Source organism: Littorina saxatilis, linkage group LG1 (assembly GCF_037325665.1).
Source record: "Littorina saxatilis isolate snail1 linkage group LG1, US_GU_Lsax_2.0, whole genome shotgun sequence".
NCBI classification, from domain to species: domain Eukaryota; kingdom Metazoa; phylum Mollusca; class Gastropoda; order Littorinimorpha; family Littorinidae; genus Littorina; species Littorina saxatilis.
Window position 1 is genome coordinate 13,911,191 of NC_090245.1, and position 14,414 is coordinate 13,925,604.

A 14,414-nucleotide genomic window follows, 5' to 3' on the forward strand; every position below is an offset into this window, starting at 1 on the left:
TGTCATTATATAGACAGGACAATCATATCTCCATCCAAAACAGTCAGTTTTGTTCACATATCGTGTCTAACATGGACTCTAGAGCATGCTGAATCCTCTCAGAGTGCATAACAGGCAGTTTGTGAAGCCGTTTTAGCGGGCAATGAGACCAAAAATTGTACGTTTGAGTAACTCGTTTACGCATTGTCTTTAATCTTTCAGTGATTTGTGCTAACACATGTCGTAAACATACACACGGAATCTCAAATCATTCAAGATGTTAGGTCTGCTGTTATGTGACATACAAATTAAGATATACCCAGTCAGAACAGAACAGCATTTTAAAATCAGCATGCGTTTGGAAAAATGAAAGCTCCATTTACCCATAAACTTAATACAGTTTTAACAAGAGCTGTTCACAGCGCACTTGTTCAAACGCACACACAAATTCTTCGAAATTTCTTTTTTAAGAGCCATTGATCAGTTAAGCGTTTCAGTAGTGAGTTTTGCTAGGCGTACGCCGACATTTGCGCTCAGCGCGCGTTCTGAATGAGTCAACTTCTCAAAAACTACTTTCGCGTTCAAATCCTCATACCACCCTTGTCTGATTAAATGTGTACATGAAATGTGAGTATGTGGCGCATGTTGTTGTACTTGAAGATGTCAACAAATTAAATTGTTTCGATGGGTCAGCAAAAAACTACTGTCAATTTCAGAACTTTTCTGACATGAAAAAAAATAGCAGACCTAATGTCTCAAATCACTTGAAATTCCGTACGTACATTTGGGAAAGTTTTCTGACGATTTAGACCTGAAAACGGGACTGAACTCATGCAATAATATTTTTCAAAACTGCTCCGAAACTATGCCAAAATCAAGTAATTAAATGACATGTTGTTACTGTACGATAACTAAGTCTTTCCGATTTATTGTCATACTAACTTGTTTAATCACACTCTGAAAATATCACACGCAAAATATTAGCGAAATTATTTTGTTTTTGTTTTTTGTGTTCTGTAAATGTGACATGTTTTAGGCTTTTATATACTACATTATAACCGAGATGATGTTTTTAGACCCACAGATTTAGGTCAAAAATATGATATGTTTTTCGTTTCCTGAAAGGAGCTAATGTACTTATTCTGCCATCATGCTAACCTTTGTTTTGTAATTACTATGATTGCTTAAAATAAGCATTATGCTTGAGTATGTAATCATCCATGCATTGTTCTTGTCATGATTAAAATTGAATAAAGTTTTGTTTAAACCAAAAATATGATAGTTTTTTCTGAGATGGTGCAGACAACGTTAACCCTCATATAAATTAAATGTATTCCATGGTGGAATCCTGCTTGCACAATCTAATCTATTCAATCTAACCTAATCATAGGCACAATCAATAGAATCAAAATCACTCACCTTTATTGTCTTGCCTTTCTGCTATTCCTCCCAGAAACAAGTCTCACAACCTCGAATTATCTCGCGGACAATTGCTAATTTGCGAAACGAACTAACTTTATGTAGGGCACGACCTCTCAAAGGGGTGAGAACCGTGTCAGTGTATTAACCAATCATATGAACACATTGCCTGGCGCGTGCGCTCTCAAAATCCACTGACCAATAGCCGATAAGAACGACATCACTGCAGGACCGGCAAGTCATGCAATCCAATTGGGCGGTGTTTATGATGCTCCCCGTGTCGACCACTGTAGCGTCGTCAAATGTCCAGTGTCAATTGTATTGGATGATTCTCAACTCGTGGTCAAAACAACGTTTATGCTTGCGGCCATTGTCACCTAGTCCTATAGGCAAGACCATGAATTAAATCTTGGCGAACAATGTTTAATATCTTTATTGTACAAAATAAAACAAACTAACAAAAACCGATTTTATCTCACAGAATATTATCATGCTGTTCTCGCAACAACAACAACAACAACAACAACAACAACAACAACAACAACAACAACAACAACAACAACAACAACAACACTTCAGGGAGTTATTCCATGAAAAATGCATGGATGTATAATTTCTATTCGATTTTGTTTTCGCTGTGTACAAAAGGAAACAAACAAACTAACAATAACCGATTTTATCTTACAGAATATGATCATGCTGTTCTCGCAACAATAACAAAAACACTTAACAGAGTTATTCCATAAAATCGCATGGATGTATTATATATTTTCTATTCGGAAAAAAACCCCACCCGAATGTTATGCATAAAGTATTCCCATACACTTTTTAGGATTGGACATGAAACGATTACCGAACGTGCTTTTCCTCAGGCCCGTACAGACACTTCGGCATGCTTGAATTCTTTAACATTCAACAAGGCTTGAGTCGGTTTCGCGTAATCCCTTTGCCTGATCAGTCAAATTATACAAGTCATAAAAATGTTCCCGACATATATCAAACCATACGTGCAGTAGTATCGTCTGTTTCTCCCGCGGGCTTAAAGCTTAATTATGATCAAACTCTGTTTGACATGAAAGCACAGCTGTTTAATATTTCCTCCCCCCCCCCCCCCACACTCACACACGTGCGCACGAGCAAACATAAGACTTTCATAAGTAATGTGATTAATCAACATGAAATAAACTTTTTTTGGGGGGCTTCTAGCGTGAAAATGCGCGTGGGTGGCACGAGCATGTTCATAATAATAAACATCTCTCTAGGGGTCCTTAAACGTCCTCACAGGAAATGTTCCTTTTTCACAGACATATATCCCATTTCGTGACACCTACCACTACTCCGCCCCCCCCCTCCCCCCCCTCCCGCTTCTTCCCTTTACCGCCTTGTATTAGACAAGACAAAAGTATTTATGTCCTACAGGCATATGTTTTAGGCTTCGAAAGGACAGGACTGGGGTTTCATGATATCTAACACACACAAAAAAGGAGGAAAAGAAGGAACAGAAAAAGGCAAGACCGAGCAAGCCAGACTCTGATGACTGGGGTCCGGGACCCACTCTCGCGGTTGCATTAAACGGTATACGTTAAAATACTTGAATAGGAGTAGTTGTAATAATCTCTTCGTACGTGTTGTCTTCCTAAGGGAAGGACCATTAAAAGACTATCTTTAATTCTTATATCATTTAAAAAAAAAGATGCTAAAACTCAGGACCACCTTCTGTTAAAAAGTTTCAAAGGGAAATGTTGTGCGAAAAATAGAGAAAGTGTGCAAACATGTAATACTCGTCTTCTATAGGGATACAGGGCCGGGATATAAAGATCAAACACACACATTATTTTATACTTGCACGCATGTATCCTGTGATATACGGCATCTGTTCATGATAAAGAGGATAACATGGTATAGTTAAAAGATCTATCTGCATTGTCCGTCGGCCTCCCCCCCCTCCCCCCCACCCCCTCCATCTCCACCTACCATAATAGTCGCAGTGAGAGAGAGAGAGAGAGAGAGAGAGAGAGAGAGAGAGAGAGAGAGAGAGAGAGAGAGAGAGAGAGAGAGAGAGAGATATATATATATGAGAGATATATATATAATGCACGCTTCACAAGAACAAGCTTGCATTTTTTGTCACTCAAAATACTTAATAGGGAAAAAGTACGATACCTGTTTTTAAATACCCCCACTTACTCATATTTTAATTCTTCTCACTTCTCTGCCTTTCCTCCTTTACCAGCTCTCCTCGCCTATTTGTATTCGTTTTTACACCGTTGCCTGCCTGTTTCCCCGTTTCCCTGCCTGTCTGTCCGTCTGCCTGCTTGCCTTCCTGCCTGTGTGCCTTTGTGCGTGCCTGTTTCCCTGTCTGCCTGTTTCCCTGTCTGTCTGTCTGGCAGGCTGGCTGGCTGGCTGGCTGTTTGTTTGTTTGTCCGCCAGAACTCAGAACGAACAGATATGTGTTTAGCTTAAAAACTAAAGCTACCAAACGTGCACTACTTGGACAACAATTCTCTTTTAAGAACCAGCAAGCTTCCTTTTCCGCTGAAACCAAAAAAGGATATGACGGAAAAACTCAAAAATAAACTTGTGGGGAGGACGTTAATCCCCAAAGTCAGTCAGTCAGTCACTAAAGGCAAAAGCGAGGTAACGCACAACTGGATCCGATCAGTAAATATTTCCCGTCAATTTCAGAGAACCCTTTGCTTAAAGTTCCAAAGATTTTTTTGTTTAGGAACTTTCTATTCTCTTCGATCATGAACAAGGAAATAGCTGAATGAGTATGACGCATTCTCTAAAGCTGTTCTGGGGTAAGAACGGATGTGATTACACACCCATCGCTCGCTTGAGTAATTCTTCAATCACGCAAGAAGCTTTTGTGGTGTTATGTTTTCTTGAAATAGTGACACGTTACCTGGCACACTTAAGCTAGGTTTCATGCCCCCCCTCCCTACCCATTGGGAATACAGACCACTTGAACAAATTTGAGTGTGTGGAGTTACGCCATGGAGTCATACTCGCCGGAGGAAAAAGGGTTAGTTCTTTGCTTTGTGGCGCCAATAACAAGTCTTTGGTGACGAATTGAGTCGTCTGTCAGAAAAACGTAACAAGGGGGGAAGGTCTCTTATTCATATTTGCTTTGGCTACCATGAATGTCTTGTTGTATGCCTTTTTTCTTCCAAGTATATACAACTATTGCAACGACAATAGAGAGAGAGAGAGAGAGAGAGAGAGAGAGAGAGAGAGAGAGAGAGAGAGAGAGAGAGAGAGAGAGAGATTTCAACAAAATCAAGGAAAAGAAAAGCCTAACAAAGAATTTCAAGTGGCAGCCCAAATTTTCGACCTGTTGCTTAAAAGATAAACTCCATGTCCTTACTTTATTTTGGCAGTTCAAAACTGTCAAAAACATGATTTCTCATGTTGGTCATGCTCGCAATAGTTATCTCTAATCGATGCTTCATAATATTATGCACGTTTTAGTTCTGCAGTTGCTCATACATCTTTTCATAGACATCTGAAGACGTGTGCTGCCCACATACAGATCAGCATAAATCCATTTACTACTTAGATTGTTTATTTATGTGTCTATATGTTATTTGCTTGTCTGTCTGTCTTGTGCGTACTCCTTCTCAAACATAAACAAACTCGGACATATTCAAACATAGTCTACATATGATCCAGAGACAGCCAGCATGCCTCTTCCTTGTTCTCCGACAAAAGAAAGCTTCCTTGTGGCCCATTGTGTGTTTTCGCCGGTAGGTGTCAATTGGCAGGCCAGGCACTTAATCACGCTTGACTCCCCTCCGCTCAAGCGGCAATCGTTTAGCAAGCCCCGGTGTCTGCTTCAAGAAAGCCCTTCACACCCAGATTAAGTGAGGGAACATCGAATAGTGACATTTTTCGATGTGATTTTCGATTTCATAAACAACAATTTTGAAAAAAATATATAAAAGAGATAAATATTTTGCAAATACCGTATCTGAGTGGTCTAAATCAGGTTTCTTGTCAAACGTAAAATGCAGTAGAGAAAAAAACAACAACATTGTATTAGAATGTACGACTAAATCAATTTGGGTCTACTTGTAGAAACAGTGTTAATAAATGTTCAACAAATGCTGAAAGAAGCAACAGGCAGCACCCTTGAAACGCTTGGCATGTATATTACATGTTGAATGTATATATTGGTTAAGAACAAAAGTTACGTTTGATTTAGACCCCTACCTCAATAGTTCTTTGAATGTTCGCCTTCTTTTATATTTACGGTACCGAGAAGCCTTTAACGGATGTATACATGTATAACTAATTCAATATGTTTTTCGAAGCATCCTATTATAAACTCTTACGTTAAATGTCTGACCTTTTTTGTTTCTGTTTTTATTTGTTTCTGTTGGGTTTCAAACAACATTCTGTGAGATCACCTTTAAGGTCATCGCCGTAACAAGAACACTGTTCTTCCTTTTATAGTCCATACAATATTTGCTGGCGTACACCCGTCAATTTTACGTTTATCAGTTCATGAAATATTTGCCGGCTTTTACCCATCTATGTTATCTTTCCCCGGTCAAGGCAATATATTGAAATGATTGTTGAAACTTCAGAGAACCCTTTGCTTAAAGTTCCAAAGATTTTTTTGTTTAGGAGCTTTCTATTCTCTTCGATCATGAACAAGGAAATAGCCGAATGAGTATGACGCATTCTCTAAAGCTGTCCTAGGGTAAGAACGGATGTGATCACACACTTATCGCTCGCTTGAGTAATTCTTCAATCACGCAAGAAGCTTTTGTGGTGTTATGTTTTCTTGAAATAGTGACACGTTACCTGGCACACTAAGCAGGTTTCATGCCCCCCCCCCTCCCTACCCATTGGGAATACAGACCACTTGAACAAATTTGAGTGTGTGGAGTTACGCCATGGAGTCATACTCGCCGGAGGAAAAAGGGTTAGTTCTTTGCTTTGTGGCGCCAATAACAAGTCTTTGGTGACGAATTGAGTCGTCTGTCAGAAAAACGTAACAAGGGAGGAAGGTCTCTTATTCATATTTGATTTGGCTTTTTGATTTTTTTTAACGAAACTAAAATAGAATTAAAATCCATGCTTCCAAAACGCATTTTTACTTACAAAACTAAACAGCACACACAAGAACGACCCCATGAAATACATCAAATGGGGCTTTTTTCCTAAACTCCCTCCAGCCCTATTACGCATTCTAAGAAGGGCCCGAACCAAAGGCCTCAATTGTTCCGTTTTCAAAAGAAACTGCGAGTGTGGCAGCGAAATTACCATAGAGCACACCTTCGTAAAATGTACTTCAAACTTAACCCGCTTTGCAACCCTGTATGATTATATGGACAAATATAACCTTATGCCAATTCAATTCTTTAACCCGGACGATAAACACGGCCTCGACCATGACCCCTAGATTCATTCAGCACAACTGGGTCCGACCAGTAAAGCCGTCGCTGCCTGTGTGACAACCACCATAAACATCTACCACAGCGGGAAACTTTCAAGTTAAGTATGTTAAACCATCGCCCGCATTCAACTTTACAATCAAAGGATGTCTGTTGAGATAATCGAATGGATCAAAACTTTGAAGCCTGCGCGCATATTCTAAGCCGACTAACACATAACAGTCAAGGACATCATAAAATAGTTCTCGGTGAAAACTTGACCGAGGGCCATTTTACGACGTCCTTGACTAGATAGTGTTTATGATCAAACCAAGCACAACTCGAGTTTGTGAAGTATACTCAAAGAGTCATATGCGCTGTTTCTTGGGCAAGGTAAAGAACACCGAAAGTACTCCAATGCCGTTCTCGAGCTACGCTGACTTTTACAAAGGGAACAGCTGACGCGGCTTACGTAATCCGGTTTCCTGGTCATTTGTGTGAAAAATCTGTCCGACAAACAAAACTGCCCAACGAATAGAGATAACTCGGTCGAAAAAAATACTACCAACATATTATCCACCACCCCCCCCCCCCCCAATCCCCCGAAGAAAGACCACGGGATTCAATACATGATAATAGTTATTAAACACAAAGCAGTTGTAGCTAGATTCAACTGGATGCTCCCCAAAAGACCTCAACCCCCCAAACTGGATACGCTAATGCCGTTCGCCACGGCCGTTACGACAAAGGTAAACACCCCCCTCACCCCTGGTGAAAAGCTCAGTCAAAACAAACCATAAGAAGGCGGACAATGGCACTCACCGCACTGCACAGAGTCCACTAAACAAGGGAAGAGACAAGCCATTTAACCAAGAAGAATTTGTCGCCTCAGTGGCCGATCAAATTTACAGTAAAGTAATGAAAAAGATCGAAACCGACCTGGAACAAAAACAGCGAGACATTAAACCTTCACAGGAAAGGGAACTGGCAGCAGAAGTCTTCAAAAAAGTCGATAGTCACAGAGACTCTGTGTTCATAACAACCCAAAAAAACAGAAGAAAAAGACCTGAGAGGCTACCAAGAGCTCTGCCTCACCTCGATGGTGACTGCTAGGCAGAAGCAGAGCCCCGAGGCTCTCATCAACTTATTAACGGATACCTACTGTTTTGTGACAAAAAATAAAGTGTCCGTCCCTAAACCAGACACCTACCTCATGGCCCTCAGCGCTCTCGCGGGGAGCAGAGATCTGTCGTCTGAGGAAATTCTCACAATTAAAAAATCACTGTAAGTCCCTTGTAATTTTGGACTCCCTAAAGTGGGAGCAAACTAAAATAAAGCCAGCATAAACACATGATCGTCATTTGTCAACGGTTTTAACTTAAACAAAGGGGACACACAGCTCGCAGGGAGCGAAGGGCATTGCCCCACCTCGCGGGCGTGGTTTTTTTTTGTTTTTTTGTTTGTTTTGTTCCTCTCCTCCTGATGGTTTTAAACTCCTGTTTCCGGATTACACGATAAACTTAAAAACATGATTATATAAACGAGAGGATAGCTGTTTTCTCTCTCAGTTAATACTGCTAATGTGCCGTCGCCTCCCCTGCGACTATTGTAGTGGCGGGGAGGTCGACGGACAATGCAGATAGATCTCTTAACCCTATCTTTTTATCCTATTTATAATGAGTAAATGCCGTATAGCAACTCATGCGTGCGTAAATAAAATGATGTGTCCAAATGTTACTACCCTATAGAAGATCAGTATTACGTGTTTGCGCATGTTCTTTATATTTTTCTCACAATGTTGTCACTTTTAAACCTTTTAACAGGTGGTCCTGAGTTTTATCTTTTTTTTTAACGAAACTAAAATTGAATTAAAATCCACGTTTTTAATGGTCCTTCCCCTAGGAAGTCAACGCATATCAAAGAAAAATTATTAATATTCCTCTTACAAGGATCTTAATGTATATTTCTTATTGCCCCACCCCCTCCCTTATTCACGGAGAGCGGGGCCGGGGTCCTATCACGGTCGGGATTGCTTGGTCTTGCCCTTTTCTTTCTCTCCTTTTTATTTTTAATTAGCGTATCATCAACTCATGTCCCTAAAAGGAAAATTTCCTGTGAGGACGTTAAGGACCCCTAGATTCAGCTAGAGTCAAGGCAATCACAAGATAGGAAAGCTTTCGAGTCATCGACAATCATTCGGAGGTGTGTTTTGGAACAAATGTTGGAGAAAAGGCTTCTTTTACAGACACTATCTAGTCTTATGTTTCTTATTTATTTGACCCTCTTAGGATTATGGAGTTTTATGCACTGCCTTTTATTGTTAACTAAACGTTTGTATTTGAAATAGCCCATTGCAGTTAAATCGCTTGTCCAGTATTTAATTTAATTCTCTATTTTTGTATGAACTCAAATGTTTAGTGTTCTTAGTATGTCTTGCTAAGCTAAGTTCTATTTAATCATAGTATGTTTGCGCGTGCTTATACTTTGTGATTTTGTAAAGCGCAGAGTGCTTTTAGTTATGCGCTATAGAAATCTCCTTAATAAATAAATAAATAAATAAACATTCAAAACTGTGTAAAATGGTCGAACTGAAGTTTTTGCACAACAACTATGACCATAAAAATTATTTCCCAAACTTAAAGTACTGGACAAATTAACCCCTTCGTTGTAAAGTTACACACGCGCAATGTCGAGACAAATTCATCAAAGACATGAACGCAATCATCCATGGAAAACGCGCTAATCATGCCAGTAAGGGCTGTTTTCAAGTCACTGAATGTCTAATGTTGATTGAGGTACACCATGTATGGTAACACTTATCTCCCAATACCCCCTCGGACAGTTCTAGAACCCCATGCAATGCTTAAAAGATAAACTCCATGTCCTTACTTAATTTTGGCAGTTCAAAACTGTCAAAAACATGATTTCTCATGTTGGTCATGCTCGCAATAGTTATCTCTAATCGATGCTTCATAATATTATGCACGTTTTAGTTCTGCAGTTGCTCATACATCTTTTCATAGACATCTGAAGACGTGTGCTGCCCACATACAGATCAGCATAAATCCATTTACTACTTAGATTGTTTATTTATGTGTCTATATGTTATTTGCTTGTCTGTCTGTCTTGTGCGTACTCCTTCTCAAACATAAACAAACTCGGACATATTCAAACATAGTCTACATATGATCCAGAGACAGCCAGCATGCCTCTTCCTTGTTCTCCGACAAAAGAAAGCTTCCTTGTGGCCCATTGTGTGTTTTCGCCGGTAGGTGTCAATTGGCAGGCCAGGCACTTAATCACGCTTGACTCCCCTCCGCTCAAGCGGCAATCGTTTAGCAAGCCCCGGTGTCTGCTTCAAGAAAGCCCTTCACACCCAGATTAAGTGAGGGAACATCGAATAGTGACATTTGTCGATGTGATTTTCGATTTCATAAACAACAATTTTGAAAAAAATATATATAAAAGAGATAAATATTTTGCAAATACCGTATCTGAGTGGTCTAAATCAGGTTTCTTGTCAAACGTAAAATGCAGTAGAGAAAAAAACAACAACATTGTATTAGAATGTACGACTAAATCAATTTGGGTCTACTTGTAGAAACAGTGTTAATAAATGTTCAACAAATGCTGAAAGAAGCAACAGGCAGCACCCTTGAAACGCTTGGCATGTATATTACATGTTGAATGTATATATTGGTTAAGAACAAAAGTTACGTTTGATTTAGACCCCTACCTCAATAGTTCTTTGAATGTTCGCCTTCTTTTATATTTACGGTACCGAGAAGCCTTTAACGGATGTATACATGTATAACTAATTCAATATGTTTTTCGAAGCATCCTATTATAAACTCTTACGTTAAATGTCTGACCTTTTTTGTTTCTGTTTTTATTTGTTTCTGTTGGGTTTCAAACAACATTCTGTGAGATCACCTTTAAGGTCATCGCCGTAACAAGAACACTGTTCTTCCTTTTATAGTCCATACAATATTTGCTGGCGTACACCCGTCAATTTTACGTTTATCAGTTCATGAAATATTTGCCGGCTTTTACCCATCTATGTTATCTTTCCCCGGTCAAGGCAATATATTGAAATGATTGTTGAAACTTCAGAGAACCCTTTGCTTAAAGTTCCAAAGATTTTTTTGTTTAGGAGCTTTCTATTCTCTTCGATCATGAACAAGGAAATAGCCGAATGAGTATGACGCATTCTCTAAAGCTGTCCTAGGGTAAGAACGGATGTGATCACACACTTATCGCTCGCTTGAGTAATTCTTCAATCACGCAAGAAGCTTTTGTGGTGTTATGTTTTCTTGAAATAGTGACACGTTACCTGGCACACTTAAGCAGGTTTCATGCCCCCCCCCCTCCCTACCCATTGGGAATACAGACCACTTGAACAAATTTGAGTGTGTGGAGTTACGCCATGGAGTCATACTCGCCGGAGGAAAAAGGGTTAGTTCTTTGCTTTGTGGCGCCAATAACAAGTCTTTGGTGACGAATTGAGTCGTCTGTCAGAAAAACGTAACAAGGGAGGAAGGTCTCTTATTCATATTTGATTTGGCTGCCATGAATGTCTTGTTGTATGCCTTTTTTTCTTCCAAGTATATACAACTATTGCAACGACAATAAAGAGCTAACAGGCAAGTGATATTTAATTTAAAAATGGAATACGCTTTAATTTAAAACAAAAGCACAACGAACAAGATGTTTTAATTTATTTCGCTCCAAGTCAAAATTTAAGCAAAACATCTAAATAGTTTTTAATGCGCATTTAGTCCGCTGCCGCACGGAGGAATGTAGGATTACCAAAACCGGCAAAACCAAAACTGGGCAAAACTTGATTTAAAAGAACGCCCCCCCCCCCCCCCCCTTGTTGAATTTGCACTGCTAGATGCGTTGGCGGCATCCCATCCTGCCTCTCCCATCTTACTGTATCCCAGTCTGCCTTACCCAATTTGCCGCATCCCAGTGTGTGTTAGTGCGTGTGGGGCAGAGAGAGAGAGAGAGAGAGAGAGAGAGAGAGAGAGAGAGAGAGAGAGAGAGAGAGAGAGAGAGAGAGAGAGAGAGAGATTTCAACAAAATCAAGGAAAAGAAAAGCCTAACAGAGAATTTCAAGTGGCAGCCCAAATTTTCGACCTGTTGCCAGGCCTTCCTTAGAGGCGTGTAATTCTGCGAGACGCCAATTCATGCATCAAGTACTAAGCAACACAATACCATAGTTAATTCTGTTACAAAACACAAAGCAAATATATTTCAAAGATAAAATCTACAAGACTTGATTAAAATTAATGTAAAAAATCAACAACAAGTAGAAACAGAGGCGAAAACAGTATTTGACTTTCGATGTTTTTGCAGAGAACTTGTTTACGGCAATAGTGGAAACTAACATGTTTTATGAGCGTGTTTATGTTTTGCAATCTTGTTTTCTGATTTATCCATCTATATATTTATTTACCAATTTACTTATTTAGTTCCGATCAAATGATCCGCTGCAAGAGCAGTTTGTAAATCAAATCAGCGATACAAAATGCCTCCGTTTCACTAAGATGGCGTATGGAACTTATTATGATGGGTGACCTCATTGCAAATTGCTCAAAAAAACACAAAAAACGATATCAAAAATAGAGTTACTAGACGGAGTCCTTCGGGGCGTTTAGTCATGCTTCAGACATACATTCAAATGTTTTGACAGAGTATGTCCTTATCTGCGACCAAAAGACAAATTGTTACTTCAACAGTGCTTTGAGCGGACCAGCATCTTAAGTATTGCACTTTCGGGTCTAATAACGTACGGTGTCTAAGATTAAATACGGCGAAGTGGTCTGAGCCTACAATGTTTAAATGTTTTATTGCATAACTTCTAAAAACTAGTTTCATGGTCTCATCCCTCCCCCCCATCTACCCCCTCATCCCCTATTTTTGTTTTAAACCTTTTTTCTTTTCTTTTCTTGCTCCTCTTACAGTATCACAGTAAATGTTCCCAAATAGATCTTAGTTACCTCAGAGGACGTTAATCCCCAAAGTCAGTCAGTCAGTCAGTCATTAAAGGCAAAAGCGAGGTAACGCACAACTGCATCAAGTAATCTTACAAGGCACGGCCCTAGACCTAATATGGATTCCCTCGCATACTAACCTAAGAGGAAATGATCTAGCCGACACTGCAGCAAAGAAGGCTTCCATTTCCTCCTCAACCGAAATTAATATTGGCTACTCCATCTCAGAATACCATTTATATTTTTCTCACGATGTTGTCATTTTTAAACCTCTTAACAGGTGATCCTGAGTTTTATCTTTTTTTTAACGAAACTAAAATAGAATTAAAATCCATGCTTCCAAAACGCATTTTTACTTACAAAACTAAACAGCACACACAAGAACGACCCCATGAAATACATCAAATGGGGCTTTTTTCCTAAACTCCCTCCAGCCCTATTACGCATTCTAAGAAGGGCCCGAACCAAAGGCCTCAATTGTTCCGTTTTCAAAAGAAACTGCGAGTGTGACAGCGAAATTACCATAGAGCACACCTTCGTAAAATGTACTTCAAACTTAACCCGCTTTGCAACCCTGTATGATTATATGGACAAATATAACCTTATGCCAATTCAATTCTTTAACCCGGACGATAAACACGGCCTCGACCATGACCCCTAGATTCATTCAGCACAACTGGGTCCGACCAGTAAAGCCGTCGCTGCCTGTGTGACAACCACCATAAAAATCTACCACAGCGGGAAACTTTCAAGTTAAGTATGTTAAACCATCGCCCGCATTCAACTTTACAATCAAAGGATGTCTGTTGAGATAATCGAATGGATCAAAACTTTGAAGCCTGCGCGCATATTCTAAGCCGACTAACACATAACAGTCAAGGACATCATAAAATAGTTCTCGGTGAAAACTTGACCGAGGGCCATTTTACGACGTCCTTGACTAGATAGTGTTTATGATCAAACCAAGCACAACTCGAGTTTGTGAAGTATACTCAAAGAGTCATATGCGCTGTTTCTTGGACAAGGTAAAGAACACCGAAAGTACTCCAATGCCGTTCTCGAGCTACGCTGACTTTTACAAAGGGAACAGCTGACGCGGCTTACGTAATCCGGTTTCCTGGTCATTTGTGTGAAAAATCTGTCCGACAAACAAAACTGCCCAACGAATAGAGATAACTCGGTCGAAAAAAATACTACCAACATATTAGCGCTATAGAAATCTCCTTAATAAATAAATAAATAAATAAACATTCAAAACTGTGTAAAATGGTCGAACTGAAGTTTTTGCACAACAACTATGACCATACAAATTATTTCCTAAACTTAAAGTACTGGACAAATTAACCCCTTCGTTGTGAAGTTACACACGCGCAATGTCGAGACAAATTCATCAAAGACATGAACGCAATCATCCATGCAAAACGCGCTAATCATGCCTGTAAGGGCTGTTTTCAAGTCACTGAATGTCTAATGTTGATTGAGGTACACCATGTATGGTAACACTTATCTCCCAATACCCCCTCGGACAGTTCTAGAACCCCATGCAATGCTTAAAAGATAAACTCCATGTCCTCACTTAATTTTGGCAGTTCAAAACTGTCAAAAACATGATTTCTCATGTTGGTCATGCTCGCAATAG